Below are 18,348 nucleotides of genomic sequence, written 5' to 3'. Positions count from 1 at the left end.
GGCAGCAGGTGGACGGGGCCGAGGCTGGCGCTGCCGACCTCAAACATTCTCAAACGCTGCCCAGGGCCCGCCCGGCCTTGCAGCGCCCTGGACCTTGGCGGAACCGAGGTGACCAAGCGACGCAGGGAGGGAAGGGAGAGGTGGGCTTGGAGTGACGTCAGGACCCTGTGGAGGGTCCTTGTCCTGTGGTGGTGGTGGAGGGGCAGAAACTCTTCACGCCAAGAGCCTAAATATCAGCACGGCTGGAGCTAGGTGACCTCAGCGACTGGGAAGACGAGCAAAAAGGGACTTTTGAACCCCAAAGAGTTCCTAGAAAAACTCTCCCTTCGACGCCAGGTTAGAAGTCAAAACTGAGATTTGAAAACACATATTATTCATTCATCTAAAAACAGTGGGGATGAGCCCATTACGGTAACAGAGACAACATATTTTATTTAAAAACATATTAATATCTCTAGCTCCCAAACCAAAACATTTCAAAAGAGCAGTGAGGAGAGAGATATTTTCTATTTTTGCAACCCCTCCCCTGACGTCATTGGAGATGCCGTCCATCTGCTCCCGCGGCCAGTCTGCTGGCTGGGGCCTTGGCTGGATGTATAGGGAGGACTTCCGGCCGGGAGCTGGGCCGTGGGTGGGCCGGGGAGGCGCATCCTCGAGGCCTCGTCAGGCCTTGGTGGGTCCCCTTCGGCAGGACGCCCAACTCAACAGGTGGGCTGTGGCAGTGCGGACCCCCACGCTTGGGTGTCACTTAACAGACAGAAAAAAAAAAAACACATTTTCTCACTGGTCGGGAGCCTGGTGTTGCAGGGGGCGGTTTGGCCGCCCAAGGGCTCTCCTTGGCCTCTGTCCTTGGTCCTGAAGGCGGCCGTCTCTGTGTGCTGCCTACAGGGTCTTCGCCTGCTCTTGCTCTCCCCCTCCCTTTCTCCCTCCTTCCTCCCCTCCTTCTCCCTCCCGCCCTCCCTCCCTCTCTCTCTTTTTCTCTCTCCCCCTCCCTCCCTTGCTCTTTCCCTTTCTTTCTCTCTCACATACTCACTGTCTCACTCTCACACATTCTCATCCTCCCTCCCTCCCTCTCCCTCTCCTTCTCTCTCTCCCTCCCTCCCTCCCTCCCCCACCCCCTCTCTCTTTCTCTCTCCCATCCATATTCTCTCTTCTCACTGCTCAGATTGGATTCAGCCCCTCCCTGGTGGCCTTGTTTAACGAAACCCCCTCTCCAGATTCCCATGTCCAAATACAGTCCCACACTGGGTACATCATCGGAGTTTGGGGGCTGGAATCGGGGAGCCATGGTTTAGCCCAAACACCTTGGAATTCAGCTTAGTGAGGGATCTCAAGGCGTCCCATCAGCTCTGGCGCTGTGTGTGGGGGCCCACGTTCCTCTCTCCTGTCCTGGGGACCTACCCGTGCAGGCTTTGTGGGTGGGGCACTGCTCGTTCAGCAGCCGTCGCCTCACAGAATTGGGAGAATCAGGTATCTCCCAAAGGCTCGCACCAGCTCCTGTCTAGTATAAGAATAATCACGTTTGGGGCTGGAGTGATAGCACAGCGGGTAGGGCGTTTGCCTTGCACGCGGCTGACCCAGGTTCGAATCCCAGCATCCCATATGGTCCCCTGAGCACCACCAGGGGTAATTCCTGAGTGCATGAGCCAGGAATGACCCCTGTGCATTGCCGGGTGTGACCCAAAAAGAAAAAAAAAAAGAATAATCACGTTTGTTTTCTGAGACTCTCATCAGCAGTGCTCTGGGTCTTCTCACTCCGGAGGAGTCGAGTTTGAGGCGGCCGGTGTGGCTTTAACTGGCCGCTGGCCACACTTAGAGAATGCCGACGTTTGCCTTGGATGTCCCAGCCTTGTCACTGGCAACCAAGATTGTCAGTCGCTTCCCCTGGAAGTGATGGGTCCCCTCTGCCTGGCCGAGGAGTGCCAGCTGGACACCCAAGGCAGAGTCCCCCCCTGAATGTTTGCCAGTTCTCTGTGTGAAAAGCAGCATTTTGTGAGAATGGGCCGTCTCAGCTCACAAATCAAGAGACGTCGGGTGAGCTGTCACCCCAGCGCCAGGCCCAGAATCGGTGGAGGGGGGGGAGAGGGGGAGAGGGGAGGGCAGAAACTTTGCCACAGCTGGGCTGAGCTGTGAAAACCCCACAGCCCCCAGCACCAGCAAAAACTACCGAAATCCATCCCCTCGCTCACACGAACCCAACTCAGAATGGACCCTCAGGGTCAAATGCAACTTTTCTGGTGGGCTGGTTGGTTTCGGGGGGGCATAACCTGCTGTGGTCACCGATTACGCCTGGCTCTGTGCCCAAGGGTCACTCCGGGCCAGGCTTGGGGAATTAGGTGGGGTCAGCTGCGTGCAAGACAAGCACCTTAGCTATCGTGCTAAGTATCTGCCCCAAAACGGTGGTACTTAGGGGGAGGGTGGGAGTCCAAGAGGAAACCCCTCAGGCTGGCTCTAATGCTAGACCAGGAGGCCTTAGACTTGATAGGACAGGTGTGATCCATAAGGCGCTTTGCCTTACAGGCGGCCGGCCCAGGTTCGATCCCCGGGCATCCCACAGGGTCCCCCGAGCACTGCCACCAGTGATCCCTGAGCACAGAGCCAGGAGTGACCCCTGAGTATTGCTGGGTGTGGCCTCCAGACAAAGAGGAAAAGAATGATTTGGATCTCGCCAATGTTAGTGCCTCATGCTCTGAAAAGACGTGCTACAGGTTGTGACAAAATATTTGCAAGCGATAAAATCTGACACAGTCCCGCTCTCTGATACAGAATTCTCAAGACGCAGCCGAGGGAAAACAAACAGCCCAATCAGAAGGCAGGCAAAGGGCAGCGCGACGGTTCTCGGAAGAGGATATACAAATGTTCTCAAATAAGCACGTTGTGTCAACATCAGAGAAATGCAAATTAAAGCCGCAGTGAGCTATTAACTCATGGCTCTCAGACTGCCTTGGAGAGCAAACACCCCACCCAGTCCAGTCTGAGGGGGGCTCGGGAGGGGGCTGGGGGCTGGGCGATGGTGCGGCCACTCTAGAGAATGGACACATTTTTTTCTTACCCAACAAAGAAGCAAATACACGTGCAGTGAATATAACCCAACTTTGGCGCTCTGGGTATTGATCTCAGTGGAAAGTTGTGCATGCGTGTGCGCACACACACACACACACACACACACACACACACACACACTGTACAGGGACATCCCGTAGGGGGTGGCTCACGTTTGACCCAGACTGGAAGCCACCCAGAGGTCCGGGAAGCCAAGCTATATTTCCAGACCCGAGGCAACATGAAACTTAGCAACAAAGGAAGAACTAGCAAGGCCGGCTCTGTCCCCCGGAAGCAGGGCAGACCCCCAGGGCTCTCCTGGGGGGATTTCATCTCTGGGGAAGTCAGGCCGTGGTGACGAGCCCCCAGCCGCATTGCAACAGGCTCCCTTCGTGCCCCTCACGCCCAGAGAGGAGGCACTGCCCGCGGGCAGCCGAGTCTGGGCCACGTGACCTAAACAGGGATGCGTTCGGGATGTCCTGGAGGTGGACAGGACGTGGCTGTGACCCCAGTGACCTGGAAGCATCCTCCCTGTGTGCTCAGGCCCCTGCCTCGCAGAATAATTCTGCCCTCTGCCTCCAGCTGCCCGCGGACGCCCCGTAGAGAGTGGCGCTCTCGCCCGGGTGTGGGGACCAGATTTTTTTTTTTCTTTTTGGGTCACACCTGGCGATGCACAGGGGTTACTCCTGGCTCTGCACTCAAGAATCACCCCTGGCGGTGCTCAGGGGACCCTATGGGATGCTGGGAAATCGAACCCGGGTCGGCCGCGTGCAAGGCAAACGCCCTCCCCGCTGTGCTATCGCTCCAGCCCCAGTGGGGACCAGATTTTGGAGCAGGAGCCCAGCTGGGTCCAGTGGCGGAACCCAAACAGACAGGGAGGGCCGGCACAGAAGCTCGGGGTGACCTCAGGAAGCTCCTGGAGACCCAGGCTCCCGTTTCTTGCATGTCTGTCTCGGGGTGACGTGGCTTTCCACGGGGCACCCAGTGACGTGGAGCGGGACACACACGTGTGTGCGTATGCGTGCGGGGAAGCACCAGCTCTGTGGAGGGGGCGGCCGTCCCCAACCTGCACCCGAGGGTGTGCTTTGTCTGAGGTTAACACCGGGGGCAGTGGCTCTCCCCTGGCGACTTCTGCCAGTCACCGTGTCTAGATTAAATGTGGGCAGAGGATCCGTAGATAAGTGTGACGTGCCCGCGGGGCCCCACGCTCTCTGGTGGCGATTCTAGATGGACTCGCCCGTTCTCAGGGGACATCAGGAGATGCCGCGTCTCTCCTCGAAGTTCTCAGCCCGCCGGGGTGAGGGTTCAGCCCAGGACCCCAGGGTGCTGCTCAGGGCTTCACCCCGTGGTGCTGGTGGTGCCAGGGTTGACCCGGGTCCCGGGTGAAGGGCGAGCGTCGTGACCCCGGGACTCTCTCCCGCCCCATCCGCCTGCCCTACATTCTGGTCACTTCTCTGAGACGTCCCGAGATGTCCACGCTGCTGCCTCTCTGCTGAGAGGTCAAAGGCCAGGCCAGGCCAGTCAGTCCTGCCACTGCAGGTCCACACCTCGGTGTCCAGGGGCCCTGAGGCCTAGAGGGGGACCGCAGTGTCTGGGCGCCCCGTGGCCTGGCCCAGCTCGTGGGGGGCGGAGGGGAGAAGTCCGGCCCTGCTTCTCCGCTTCCCCCACTGGCCCTTCCTGGCCCCTCCTGACTCAGTCCTCTGCTGCTCTCTCCTGACCACTGCCCTCTCCCCTCTCCCACAGCTGACCGCCACCCCCAGCCCCCCAGCCAGCGAGTGACACGCCCCCTGTTCCTGACCCCGGCGGCTGTCATTTGACCCGAAGAAGGAAGGGTGAGTTGGAGGCCAGGCCTGGCCGGGAAGAGGGGCTTTGGGGGGCCCGGGAGGGACAGGCTGGGGACAGTCACCTCCCATGAAGCCCTGCCTGGCAGCATGCGGCTCTTCTCGTCTGTTGTGTTTGTTTGGGGGCCACACCCGGCAGTGCTCAAGGCTCACTCCTGGCGGGGCTCAGGGGGGACCTTACGGGGTGCTGGATTCGAACCCGGGTCGGCCGTGTGCCAGGCAAGCGCCCTGCCCACGGAGCTCTCACCCTGGCGAGGACGTGGGAATTCTTTATGTCACTCAGCGAGGGGGGGGATGTCGGAGGGGGTGGGGGGCGGGGCGGCGTCACCCTGCTGTGTCCCCGCTTCCGTCTGTGACACGGGCCCTGCTGAGGCCCTGCCTCTGGGGGAGGCGCGAAGAGGAGGGGGATTGGCGAGACCCGGCAGAGGAGCTGGGCCGTGGCAGCCGCTCCAGGAACGGCGGGTCTGGGCATCCGTCTGGCCGGCAGGTGCCCGGGCACGGCCCTGAATGGGGTCGCCCTCCGTCTGGGGCCAGCGCGACGCCCGGCCTTCCAGCCCCCGTCTGTGCAGGGGGCCCTTGCTTGGTCTGGGGTCTGGCAGCTTTGGGCTTGGGGCCACACCCAGTGACAGGTGTGCGGCTCGCTCTGTGCCGGGGGATTGGGAACCATGTGACTCTCGGGGTCAAGGCCGGGCCCCACAGGTGAGATGTGGGCTCAGCCCTCGGACCTTTTGTTCCGGCCAGTTGGGGAGGATTTTAAGCCATGGAAATCTTTGACTTATTTTTGTGTGTGTGAGGGAGCACCAGACCCACAGTGCTCAGGGTGTGCTCCTGACTCTGTGCTCAGGGGTCACTCCTGGCGGGGCCCAGGGGCGCAGAGCCACGGCAAGTGCCTGACCAGCCGTCCTAGCTCTCTGGCCTCTAAAAGCCTTTTCTTTTTTTTTTTCTTGCATCTCTGCACAGGCTCTGCCCACCTTGCATTGTCGGGGTGCACACCCGCACATACACCCCTGAACCCGCCCGTGTGGGGCCCCCTCCGCAAAGCTTCCGCAGGACCCGGGTACCGCTCACCCCCCCTCGATGCCCGTGGACACCTCCCATCCCCCGCACCCGTCACCCCCACGGCCCCGAGGATGAGCGACCCCAGATCTTGGGGCGTGGGGGCCGAGGTCAGCCCCTGGCCCATGTCTCCCGCCCCCAGGCCGCCCCCAGCCCTCTTGCTTCACTGGAGCTTTGGTTCTCACCCAGGCGCTTTGGGACAGGCCAGAGTGTTTCCAAACACATTACATAATTGCTCGCGATTTATTTCATGCCATCCCTGGAATATTAAGCGATCGATAATGGGGAACAGAAAGTTGGGCGTTGGGAGCCTGCAGCTGCCGGCGGGCGTGGGCAGGCGGGGGGGGCGGGGGACAGTCACCTCCAAGCAGCCTCGGGAGGAGGAGGGACGCCCTCCCCGCAGCTCAGCCGGCACTTGGCAGCCACGTCAGGGAATTTTCGCCGTGGGGTTCAACGGCTTTTATTGCATAATCACAGGCTCTCGGCGAGGCGGGCCGGGGGGTCTGACTGCCCAGCACCTGCTCTGGCACCACGGGGGGCCCCCGAAGTCCCCGTGTGCCGTCACCCGTCTGCTCTCACTCGCCCCCACCCTCCCCCGGAGGCAGCCGGGAGTGGACAAGGGGCAGCGTCCACGGACGAGAGGAGCGGCCAGGGCAGCTTTGGGGTCAAGACGAGCGTGCTGGGTGGGCAGGAGGGACCCCGTCGGGGGCGCCCGGGGTGGCTCGAGGGGGAGGGGCGTCGTGAGGCCGGGAGGCTGGTCCAGGTGGCGGCAGGCAGGCAGAGCTTTGATGCGGCGTGCGACATCCCCACCCCCCGTGGGCTGGATGGCCGGGCAGTGGGCAGGGGGAGGGCAGGGAGGCTCCGGAGGGGCTGGCCAGGATCTGTGCAGGGAAGGGGGGGGTCCTGGTTTCCCCCAGGGAGGGCGGCCGCTGAGACGGTCCCTGTCCCTGCACGCAGGAGGCTCGTCCTGGGCCGTCCCCGAGGCCCCGTCTGCACGGAGCCTTCGCACCCGAGCCCAGGGTGGGGGAGGGGCCCAGGCCAGCTCTGCCGCCCCCTGAGCACCTTGTTGGCGGGACGAGGCCGGTGGCCACCGCAGGACTTTGGAAACAGTGACCCGGCAGCTTCCATGCCCGTGAGGGGGCCACAGCCCTTTGTGAGGGGAGAAGATAAAGCACTCGAGAGCGTGGGAGGTGTTGGAGCGGGGTCGGGGGTCGGGGGTCGGGGGTCGGGAGAGGAGGCTCCTGGGTTCCTGCACCTGGCCGGCGGACTCACTGGAAGGACCCCAACAACTCCCAGGAAAGGGGGTGCGGCCCCCGAGCCTGCCGGCAGGAGATGCAGGAAGACCGTGGACACGGGGCCAGGGCCAAGGCCGGCCCTGCCCTCCCCTCGTGGAGCTCCGTCGTGGTGGGGGCGAGGCCGAGCCGGCCGCGGCAGCTGCTCCATGGTATGGAGCACACACACACGTGACCTGAAGCGGCATCTCCGGCCGTGGGCGCCGTGGCAGGGACACGCGGAGGGCACCGAGGGGGAGGTGCGGGCTGTAGAGACAGCCATGGAGTGGACAGTGACGCAGTGATGACCGCGACTGCCCGCAGGCCCCCCGGGAGGCCAGAGCTCTCGGGAGCCCGTCCCGTCTGCCCGCCGCCCTTCTCAGATGGACCCAGAGGCCGGCTGGCGTCGTCTCCCAGCAGTGGGGGTGCACCAGAGGGTCCCCCACAGCTCCCGGCTGCTTCTCGGTGGTGACCCCCAGGCGCCACTCGCGGCTCCCTGCTCTGCCCGGAGCCTGACCGTCCCTGGGTCGCAGCGCACAGGAGGCCGCAGTCCTGACCCTGGGGGTCCCAGAGAGGCCCCTCCCGGCTCTGACCCTCGGGGGACCAGCGCCGCCTTCCCGGCAGGGGCTCAGCCCCAGGAGACCCCGGGAGCGCCGACGTCCCGGCCTCTCCCTCTGCAGGGTGCCCAGTGGGCTCCGAGCGAGCTGACCGCGTCCCCCGCGCCAGCCGGGGGTGGACGCCCGCCTCTGTCTGCCTTCTCTGCCTGGAGGAAGGTGCTTGTCGCGGGGTCGCTGCCGGCTCTGCGGAATGTGGAGCAGAGAGGCGGCCCCCGACGCGGGGAGCCCGAGCTTGTCCGGGAGGAACCGCTGGCCAGAGCGCGGCAGGTTTGCAGGCGAGCCTCGGCCCACGGGCATCAACCACCCGGCCGGCACCTTCCCCCTCGGCGGGGCCGGAGCCGGACACAACACGCACTCGCTGTGCGTTTCTTCCTCTTCTCCGTAAGCGAGAGACGGGGATCCAGCCGCAGCCGCCCGGGGAAGGCCGGCCCGGAGCCAGGAGACGGAGGAAGCGCGCTCTGCTTCTGTGAACCCAGAGAGCCTTCCTGGAGGAGGGTGCCAAGATTTAGGTGCTGTACCCCGCCCCGCCCCCCAGGCTTCACTGTCCTGTGGCGCCTTTCACTGCAAGCTCAGCCCGGGGCACAGACACACACGCACGATTGTGGTTTCCTCCGTGCCAGGCCGTGTGTGCCCGTGTGGCTGTGAGCCCGTGTCGTACAGGGCGTCCTCGGACTTCCAGGTAGGCCGGCGGGCGTCCTAGATCGGGCCGGAGCGTCCTGGGGGCGGCAGCCGGCCAGGAGGAAGCGGCTCCCGCGCAGGCCCGCGTGGCCAGCCCGGCCCTCCCCGCCTCCCCACCCGGCCGGGGCCAGAGAGGCAGACGCCTGCCCCGGGCAGACTGACACCCGCAGGGACGTCAGGACCCACCGCCGACTCGGGCCAGGTAGGGGCGCTGCCCAGGCCAGGGCTGGACCGGCAGGTCCCCTCGGGCTGAGCGGGGACGGTGGGAGCGCAGGAAGGAATGGCCGCGTCCAGTCTGTCCTCTGGGTGGACAGTCGGGGTTACCCCCAGCCATGGGCGGGCTGGGGGCTTGGTGCCTGGGCAGGCCTGTCCCCAGCCCTGAGGAGGCCGTGGTGAGGGCGGGGGCCGGGCGGGGCCGTGAGGGAGCCCAGGGAAGGGGGGCGGGGGCGGGGCAGAGGGGGCTGTTTCTGGATCAGGGTCTGGCCGAGTCCCGGCTCTGCCCCCGCCAGGGTGTCACAGACCAGTCCTGACCCTCAGGGCCCCGTGTGGAAATCGGAGGAGGTGGGGGCGGCGGCTGGGTCGCGAGTCACGACCCAGAGACCTTGTCCCCTCTCCGCTTCCTGTGGGCGTCACAGGACAGAGACAGGCGCGAGAGGCTATGCCAGTCCCGGCCGCCTCCCTGGAGGCTCTGGGACCCCGTGGGGGAGGCCGGGCCTGCAGAGAGCCGGGCTGGGAGCTGACCTGTCCCCCGCATGTCCACGGAGCTGCTCCAGAAGCCCTTCGGTGACCCCTGCCCCCTCCCGTCCCCCTGTGCTCCCCAGTGGCTCCTCAGGTGGGGGGGGACGGACCCTCTTTCCCCGTGTCTCCGGCCCTTTGGGGCAGACCTGGGCACGTGGGTTGGGGTCTCCAGCCTCGTTAGCGTCGTGGGGGCTGCCCCCTCCTCTCACACAGGCAGATGCAGCTGCACAGGGGAGGGGAGGGGCTCGTGTGCCGACTCCAGGGTGCAGGAGGCAGGCGCCCCCGCCCAGAGGCGTCTCCATGGCTCTGCCCTGCTCAGGTAGAGACAGCCGGGCTGAGCAGGGGAGGGCGCCTGAGGTCGGGATGAGGGTGCAGGGGCGGGGCAAGGCGGAGACCCCGAGATGCTGCCTCTTTGCCGCTCTGAGGGCCCCAGAACATTGCCTCCCAGACTTGGATCCTGCCGAGCAGAGACCCGGAGACCCCGAGACCACGTCCGGCTGGCTCCCGGGGCCCAGACTCCGGCACGGGCTCACGGGGGCCCCTGTTGTGAGGGGGCCCGGGGAGGGGGGCCGGGGTGCTCTCGGCTGGTTCCGTTTGCTTGTTTTTGTGCGTCCAACGTGGCTCTTCTCGGAGAACACGCTGGAAACCCTCGGGCAGAATCTGCCCCCACTTGGACCCACCCCTGCGGCTCCCGCTGTGACCAAGGGTGCTGGGCGGCGCCTTTCACTCTGGGACAGAGCCCCCCCCCCTGCAGGTGGGTGGGGCAGGCAGGACCCGAGGCAGGCGCGAGGGCTGGGAAAGGCCCCCGGGTGTGGTGACCTGCATGCCCCGGCCCACAGCGCCCCCTGCAGGAAGCTCCTGGGCCCACAGCCCGCTCTGTGGCTTCCGCCCGCTGCTCCCGGGGCCTCGGGCTGCGGGAAACCAGTTCTCCCACTGGACTTGGCCCAGAAGGCGCCCAGACAAGGTCGCTGGGCAGTTCCGGGGAGCCCGGTGTCCCCTCCCCATCCCACGTGTCCCTCGGGCCCTGCTCCAGGGCTGAGTGTTGGCTGGAGGGTGAGTGAAGAAATGAAGGCGGGAAGAAATGAAGGAGGGGCAGAGAGTAGGCGCCCAGAGCTCGGGCGCTGCAGCCAGGTGACCTGGATCAAGCCTGACCTGAAGCTTCCAACCACATGACTGGGGACCGAGCCCTCGGCCCCTGTGGGCCTCCAGCACGCTTTGCTCGGCCCTGGGTGGGGAGGCAGAACCAGGACGGTGCCAGTGTGGCCACGGTGCCAGGGGGCAGGGAGGCCTGGACTCGGGGGAGTTGCCACCCAGGGCAGGGGGCGGCCAGGGACACACCCAGGAGCCCCGTTGCCAGGGTGCCCCTGGGGAGCCAGGGGGCCTGGGGGGAGTTGGGGCTCGTGTCTCTGCCCCCTGGGGGACTTGGGGATCCCCTGGGGGGCTGGGGGGAGTCAGGCTTGTGTCTCTGTCCCTGGGGGTAGTCGGGGCTCTTGTCTCTGTCCCTGAGGGTCTGGGGGATCCCCTGGGGGGCTGGGGGGAGTCGGGGCTCGTGTCTCTGTCCCTGGGGGCTCCTGTGGGGCTGGGTCAGTCCCTGGGGGTTTGAGCCACGCTGACCCTGGGGCCTGGCTCTCACTGCAAGCTAAGGTGATGCAGATGACCTCGACTGGAGTTTGGGGGCCGGGAGGAGGGGGTGGGCCGCCCCCGCCTCCAGCCCGCCCAGCGCTCGGCACCCACGGCTGCCAGAGACTCGGGATCCGAGCGCTGCTGCACGGTGCCCCCGATTGTTAGACACTGGCACTTGGTTCCGATTTATTTTAAGCGCAAAACAAACAAATGTATTTTAAGCCGGTTGCTCTCCCGGCGGCCGCGCTGCCGCTCCCGCCATCCCGGGCACTCGATTGCGTGCCTCTCGCTCCAGCCCCTTGAGAGAAGGACGCCGAGGCGGGGGCGGGGGGCCCCCACGTGTGCCCGAGCACCCTGGGGAGTCAGCCGCTGCCGCCAAACCGCAGGTGCCTTTGAACCAGGGAAGGAGGGGCCGGGAGCACCGGGGGTGGGGGGGGTTGAGGTTTGTCGGCCGCATGCTGGTGGGGGGGCAGCTGGATGGACACGGGCGTCTCCCCCCCTTCAGAAGCCTTAACGGAGATTCGCGACACTGGAACTGCACACGGAGCTCCGGGTTCGGGGTCTCCCCCGCTCCCGTGCTGGCTGGAGCCCCCCCGCCCCAGGGCTGCGAGGATCCCTGGCAAAGGAAGTGGCCCCGGGGCAGAGGAGGCGCAGGAAGGGGCCTCGGCCAGGAGGAAGTGGGGAGGGGGCCGCAGGGAGAGGCCACGGCGGGCGGGGGCGTCGGAGGCAGCTGCTCGTCGTCGTGGGGAAACTGTGTTCTTTCCAGCCGTCTACACCCTCTCGGAGGGGGTCAGGGGGACCCACTGCCCTCCGCCCCTGGGGACGAGGTTGGCACAAGCCACCAAGAGCCAGCCGTGAGGGCGGGTCTGCACCCCTGCCGCCCTGGGGGCCGTGCCAGGGCTCAGTCTCTCCCCGGTGTCCTGCCCCGGAGCCCTCCGGGGAGGGCCCCCTGGATCCCTGCTAGAACTTTCTCCCCGGCTCCTGGTCCCTGCCCCCCAGAGCTTCCGGAAGCCACCCCCTTCTCCCCAGGCTCCCCAGAGCCTCTCGGAGAAACCGGGCTGGAAGCGCCCGGCCGCCCCCACCCCTGCAGCCCGGGCTGCCGACTTCCGGGCCTTTCCCTTGGCTGGTTTCCCAAACGCCCCGACACCACTCGGAGCAGGACGCCTGCAGGGCCAGGCACCACTCGGAGGGCCGGGCCCCACGGGGGTGGCCAGGGCCAGGCCTGGCCCCGATGGCCCTGCTCCCTAAAGGGAAAAGAAACGGCCTGGGTGGGCACCCGAGGGCCTGGGGCCTCACCTGGGCGGGAGCGACGCTGTGAGCCCAGGCCCGCCCCCTCCGTCAGGCATGGGGGCCGTCGGGGCGCGCGGCAGTGGGGCCTGAGGGTCCGGGAACCCCGTGAGACGCGCCCCGAGGCCTGGCAGGGGCGAGCCGGGGCCAGGGGAGAAGGTGGATGCTGACCCGGGCGGGAGCGTACCTCCTCACCCCTCCGGGGGGCGCTGGGCCAAGGGTCTCTCGCGGCCGCCCCAGCAGGGTGGCGGGGGCGTTCGGGCCGAGGCCTTGGCACGGGTGCGAGGCCATGGCCAAGCTGACCCGGCGCTGTCTCAGGCGGTCACTCGGGTGCTCTGTGGGCATGGACAGCCCCTCCCTGTGTCGGACACGCCCGCCCAGGGGACAGTGCGGGGAGAGGGGAGACACATCCACCCGGAGTCTGTCGCGTCCCGGGGTCCGAGGACGGGGCTGGGGACTGGAGCTGCGTCCAGAGCTCTGGGTCCCTCCGTCCCGGCAAGTCTCCCTCGGCCTCCCTGCCCCGTGTCCAGGGCGGCCCGTCCAGCTGAGGGTCAGTGGGCGACACTGCGCCTCTGATCAGACTCACTCCCTGCTGGGGCCTGGGGGGCGGGGCAGAGCCCGGGAGGCCGCTGGGCCAGTGAGTGACCCCGGAGGGGCCGAGCGGGGCCTGTCCAGGGCCCACGGGCATCGTGGCGCCTCCTGGGGGTCTGCGGGGGACCCCCGCCGTCTGCAGGGTGACTCTGCCCCTCCACCCCTGCCCCCTCAGGCCCTCAGGGGCTCACGTGGGGCGGGGGTGAAGCCCCCACGCCCACCCCCTCTCTCTGCTCTCCCCAAGGCCTGTCTCGGCAGGACCCAGAGTCGGAGCTTCAGCCGCGTCCCCCTGCCCCCCATCCCCGCGCCCGGCTCCCTCGGCCCCCGAGCTCATTACAGGCTCCCCCAGATCAGGGGATAGAAGCTAATTAAATCGGGGTCGGCCTCCGTTTTCGGGCTAAGGTCAGGCAGCTGCCCCCTCGGCCCCCCATCCCGAGACTACAGTCCCCAGGGGGCCCCCACGGGGACAGGCCCCTCCTGGGGCCGGGTGCAGCCAGACGTTGCCCCTCTCTGCCTCGGTTTCCCCTCCTGGTGGCCTCAGCATCTCCTTGACTGGTGGTGGGTGGCATCCACGTGTGCTGGGGACAGTGAATGACGCCCTCAAGGGAGCCAGGGACACCCCAAGCCAGGGACTGTGTGGCTGAGGGGCCCCTAGTCCAGCTCACGTCTCCGCCCCTCCTTTGCTGTGTGACGCTGGCAAGTCACCTGACCTCTCTGGGCCTCCGTGGCGGGTCCCTTGCTGGCCCTCAGAGCTGAGCAGTTCCCAGGTGCCGCCGTCCCAAGGGCGGGCAGTGTCCTGGGCTCAGGTCTCGGGGCCGGGGCCGCGGCTGTGGTCACTAGGGCAGGCTCCAGAGGGGCGACGTGGGCTATAAATACGGCGGGGCGGGTCCTGCCAACTGGGCCAGAATGTGTGTTAGTCTTTGAGGCCAGGAGAGCCGCCGGCCCCGGGGAGCCCGTCCCGGGCGAGCCCAGCCTGGGGCCCCGGAAGGAGGGTCCTGGGGCCACGTGGGCGCCGGGCCTGCCCCCAGGTGCTGCTCGGCCCCTCCCGACCTCCAGGAAGGCCCTCTCTGACCTGTGTCAGCACAACCCCTGACCCCTGACCCCTGACCCCTCGAGAGCTATGGATCTGACGGGAACAGGGTCCCCCGAGAAGCTGGAGCTGCAGCTCGTGGGGAGGGAATTGCGGGAGGTGTGTTGGGGGGGCCTGTAGGGGCTGTGAGGGGTGTGCGGGGGTGTGCAGGGGTGGGGGGTACGGGGTGCAGGGCTGTGTGGGGTCTCCAGGGGTGCGTGGAGAGTTCAGGGGGGTTGTGCTGGGGAGGCACAGGCTGCACGGGGGTTTCTAGGGGTGCGGCGGGTGCGGGGAGGGGTGCGGGGGCACGGGAGTTGCAGGGGTGCAGGGCTGTGCAGGGCGTGTGCGGGGTGTGCACATGACTTGCCAAGGCAGGTAGATTTCAGAAACGCGCAAAGGACCCCGACATGCTTGGGCCTAGCCGGAGGGTCCCCAAGATCTGGGCGTCCACTCCCCCCCACCCCAGACCACTGCCGCCATCCTGGGGCCTCGGGCACCTGCTGGGCGCCTGCCCACAGCCCACAGCCCTCCCCGACCTCAGCACCCTCCCCGCCCGAGGCTGGAGACCCCACAGGCCCCGGGGTTTGGTTTCTGGGCCACAACTGGTGGTGCTCAGGGTTACTCCTGGCTCTGTGCTCTTGCGTCATTCACGGCAGGCCTGGGCGACCCTGTGGGGTGCCAGGGTTCGACCCTGGGTCAGATGTGGGGCGGGGGTCTCTCTCGCCTCTGTCCCTGGGAACAGGCGTCCTTCCCGGGGCGGGGGTGGCCCTGCCTAAAGGTGCCTCTGCCCAGTGTCCACCAGGTGTCCATGCACACAGGCCCCCTGGCCATCCCTGGGGACCCCAGGACACTCCCGAAAGGGGTCCACGGTGGGGAGGGGGCGGGGGGCAGTGGGGGCCACAGGGCCCTGCAGAGGGCACCAGGCACCAGCTCCTGCCCGCCCCGCCCCTCTCACCTCCCCGGCGGGGAACCCGGGCCGCCTCCCCCCGCACCCGGGGAACCGGGCTGCCCACGGGATTCTGCACCTGCCGGGTCCGGCCTGCGGGCCGCGGGGGCGGGGAGCGGGGCTGGGAGTGCTCCCCTCTCCTCCTCCGCCCCAGAGACACGGGCGCAGGGGTGACCTTTGTCAGGCGCTATTTTTAGCGCAGCCTGCGAGGAATGATAAAACCTGTATGGAGCGGACTATAAATAACATGCCTGTGGCGTGCTTTTTTTTTTTTAAACACATCTAAAAATTGTAGATTTCAACAAGCGGCGTGAGCGCGCTCTCCTCCGCCCGAGAGGAAAGGGGCGGCCACGGGAGCCACTGGCCACGGGAGCCACGGGCCGGGGGCCACGGGGGCCACGGGAGCCTCGGGCTGGGGGCCACGTCTCTGGAGAGGCCACGCGGGAGCTGGGACTCAGAGACCGCCCGGCCGCCTCTCTCCACACGCGTGTCCCTCCCCGGCCAGACTTCAGTGCCGAGCTGCGAGGGGTGGACAGGAGGGCCTGGGAAGGGGTCAGCAGTGAGAGGAAGAGGGTAGGAGGCGGGGGCGAGCCGTGGTGGGCAGCCACGGGTCCCAGGGCAGGGGCCACCCCGCGCCGCGGTCGGTGTGACCCTGAAGTCCCCGTGGACAGAGCTGTGTCTCGGGCAGCTGGGAGAAGAGGACACGCGAAGTGACCAGCAGGGCCACCGAGGGCTTGGGCCAGGTGGGGTCCTGCACCCCAAAGGCAGACACCTCTGGACCCGCCCTGGGGTGCCCGGCAGGGTCTCAGTGCTGGGTGCTCGGGCGTGTTTGCCTGTGTCCACGGTGTCACTGTCCCTGCGGGGAGAATGACCCCGTGGGCCACACGCTCTGGGCGGGGTCAGCGGGTGCCCCTGGGGCGGACTCGTGCAGCCCCACCCCATCACTTCCTGCCCAAGAGGGGGGTGTGGGGTGGGGCGGACCCTTGGCGCCATCAGGCAAAGGAGACAGAGGCTCAGAGAGATGCAGTGACTTGCCCCGGGTCACACAGCCCTGAGCGGGGGTCAGGCTCTCGCGGGGTCGGCTGTGGCTCGCGTGGAGGAGGTCCTGGCAGCGGGAGAAGGCTGAGACAGCCCTGGGACCCCCCAACCCCTCCCTCCTGCTTGCCTTCCTGCCACTGAGCATCATGGGGGTGAGGGGGTGGGGGTGCCCTCCCGGGCCCGCCAGCAGGCAGTAGTAGCTGCTCAGCTAAGGCCGCACGAGCCGCTCGGCCTGCCACCCTTCGCCTGTGGCCAGGAGCTGAGAGCAGGCTCCGCAGTGGGCCAGGCCCGTCCCAGCAGCCGAGAGCGGGCACCGCGCCGGGCCCCGGGGAGCCCCCCCTCGCCCCATCCCACTTCAGCCCCGGGAACGAGGCTCGGCGGGGCCCCTCGAGGCAGAGCTGGGCTCATCCCCGTGAGTGTCTCAGGGAGGGGCCGGGGGTCCGGCCCTGGCCCCAGAGAGCAGGAAACACCAGCCCCCACTCCGCGGGGGGCCCCGTGCCCCGGCCCCGACTCTGGACTGGAAGGAGGATTCTCAGGGCCGGCTGAGGCTGGGCCACCGCCCCGGGGCCCACCCCCAGAGGCCCCTCCGGGCCCCCAGTGCCCCCCACAGCAGGGGCCTGCAGCAGACAGGGAGTTCCAGCCCCGGAGCAGCTACCCCCCCACCCCGGGACAGGTCTCCAGGCCTCCCCGTGCCTCAGTTCCACCATCTGTAAAATGGCGCAGTGATGCAGCCCGGGATTCTGCACCCAGACACGTGCCAGGCTTGGGACTGGAAGCTCTGGCCGCGTAGACAGGCCGTGCCCCCCGCACTGCACTGCTGTCGGGCCCCCCCAAGGCGCCACCCACCCTGAGGCATGGCGTGAGGTTGGCATGGCAACAGAGGGGGAGCAGCACCCGGCCTGGGGTGGGGGGTGGGGTCATTCTCCTCAGTCACCCACAGCCTCAGCGGCCTTGGTTGCCCCCCCCACGCCGGCCTCCCCTTTCCTCTGGCTGAGGGGTCCCAGTCCCACTGAATGCACGTGGGAGGTGGGGGGCACAGCAGGGGGGGCGATGCTGTGGAATTCTAGTGTCTAAGGAGGGCCCCAACCCAGCCTGCTCCTCCAAAAGGCCAAACCCTCCGCCGTAGGCCTCTGCCTGCCTGTGACTCCCTGAGAATTGCTCCACTCCTTCTGACCCCCAGGACTTTGCATGGCTAGCTATGGCTGTTTCGCGCAGGAGCCTGGCCCTGCAGCCCCACCAGAATCGGGTCTCCCGTGGGATCACGTGTGATCATATGTGCATGCGTGTGCGGGCCAGCCGGCAGCCAGCCTCCCTGAGGAGGGAGAGAAGGAGGAAGCAGGAATCAGGCTGACGCTTCAGGGGGCGGCTTTGCCAGGCACGTGGCCCACGGCTGCCCCCTGCACCGCCTTGTCCCCGAGGGAGTCCCAAGTTGGTGGCGCTTCCCCGGGAGGAACCCGCTGGCGGGGGCAGGGCCTGAGCCCGGGGGACCCCAGAAGCAAGGAGGGCTGGGGGCAGTGCTCGCCGAGCCAGGGCCGCCCCAGAGGGCTGGGCGGGAGAGGCGTGGCCAGGCCACAGGGGAGCCCGCGCGGGACTGTGCACGCACCCCTGCCTCGGCCCACTCGGAGTGCCCAGCCCTGACCACAGTGGACGGAGGGGGCAGCTGAGATGGCGGCATGGCCCGGCCCAGGGCAGGTGCGGGGTGGGAGCCCTAGCCAGGCCCCTGTGAGAGCAACTGGCTGTGCACGAGTCCCCCGGCTGGGGTCGCCACCCTGCCCTTCCACCTGCTCACCCCACCTTGTTCCCCACCCTGTTCGGCAGGGAGCAGGCAGGGGGGTGTGGGGACTTCAGGGCTTTAGGTGCGTTTTAGGTGGGTTTGAACTCCATGGGAAATGACAGGGACACAGACCCCTAGAACCTTATAAAAGGCCTCAGGAGACCCAACTCTAGTATGGCTGCAGGGTGGAGCTTCTGCCCAGAACAGCCGTGCAAAGGCCCTGGGGTTGGAATGTGTGGAGCAATTCTCAGGAAGTCCTAGGCAGGGAAAGAACTATAGCGGAACATAGTTCTCACTCATACGTGCCACTCACATATTCACAAATACTGGACACAAGTTGTGTGAAAACACAAAAAAAGAAAAAGGAAAGGGGGCCAGGAGGCCACACAGGGCACCGGGCAGCACCAGGCATGGGGCACCGGGCAGCACCAGGCACAGGGCACAGGGCAGTGGCACTCTGTCTCTCCCGCCGCCCGCGTTCGGTAGTCTCCAGCCGCTTCCCCCACCCCGGGGAGGTTGATGGCAATGACGAGGCAGGCAAAGGAAGGAACGAGGGCCAGGCTGGTTGGTCTCAGTTGCAGTTTATCCCAGTCTCCTCTCTATACACTCCCGTCTCTCTCTCTGCTTCTCCCCCGAGCCCCCTTTTACAGCCACCTTAAATCCCCCACATCAGGGGTCAGGGCTTACACACAGGTGTGGTGTGGTCACAATCAACAGGGGTAAAGTTCTTTCCCTCAGGGGATGCTTCTTCTAGGACAGATTCTCTCTCAGCAGGAC

General features: G+C 66.7%; 1 protein-coding gene across 8 annotated transcripts in view; it reads left to right on the top strand.

Moving 5' to 3' along the window:
* The window catches only part of ATP2B2 (ATPase plasma membrane Ca2+ transporting 2), a 224,864-nt gene that overhangs the window by 94,226 nt on the left and 112,290 nt on the right, over positions 1-18,348 (top strand). For all 8 annotated transcript variants that reach the window (XR_008629776.1, XM_055135248.1, XM_055135246.1 and 5 more), the window contains exon 3: positions 4,786-4,874. The gene's annotated coding sequence lies outside the window, so the exon portion shown is untranslated. The remainder of the gene's footprint in view (positions 1-4,785; positions 4,875-18,348) is intronic.

This window comes from Sorex araneus, chromosome 4 (genome assembly GCF_027595985.1).
Source record: "Sorex araneus isolate mSorAra2 chromosome 4, mSorAra2.pri, whole genome shotgun sequence".
Lineage (NCBI taxonomy): Eukaryota > Metazoa > Chordata > Mammalia > Eulipotyphla > Soricidae > Sorex > Sorex araneus.
Note: the sequence above shows the minus strand (reverse complement) of the source record. Positions and strands in the feature narration are given on the sequence as shown.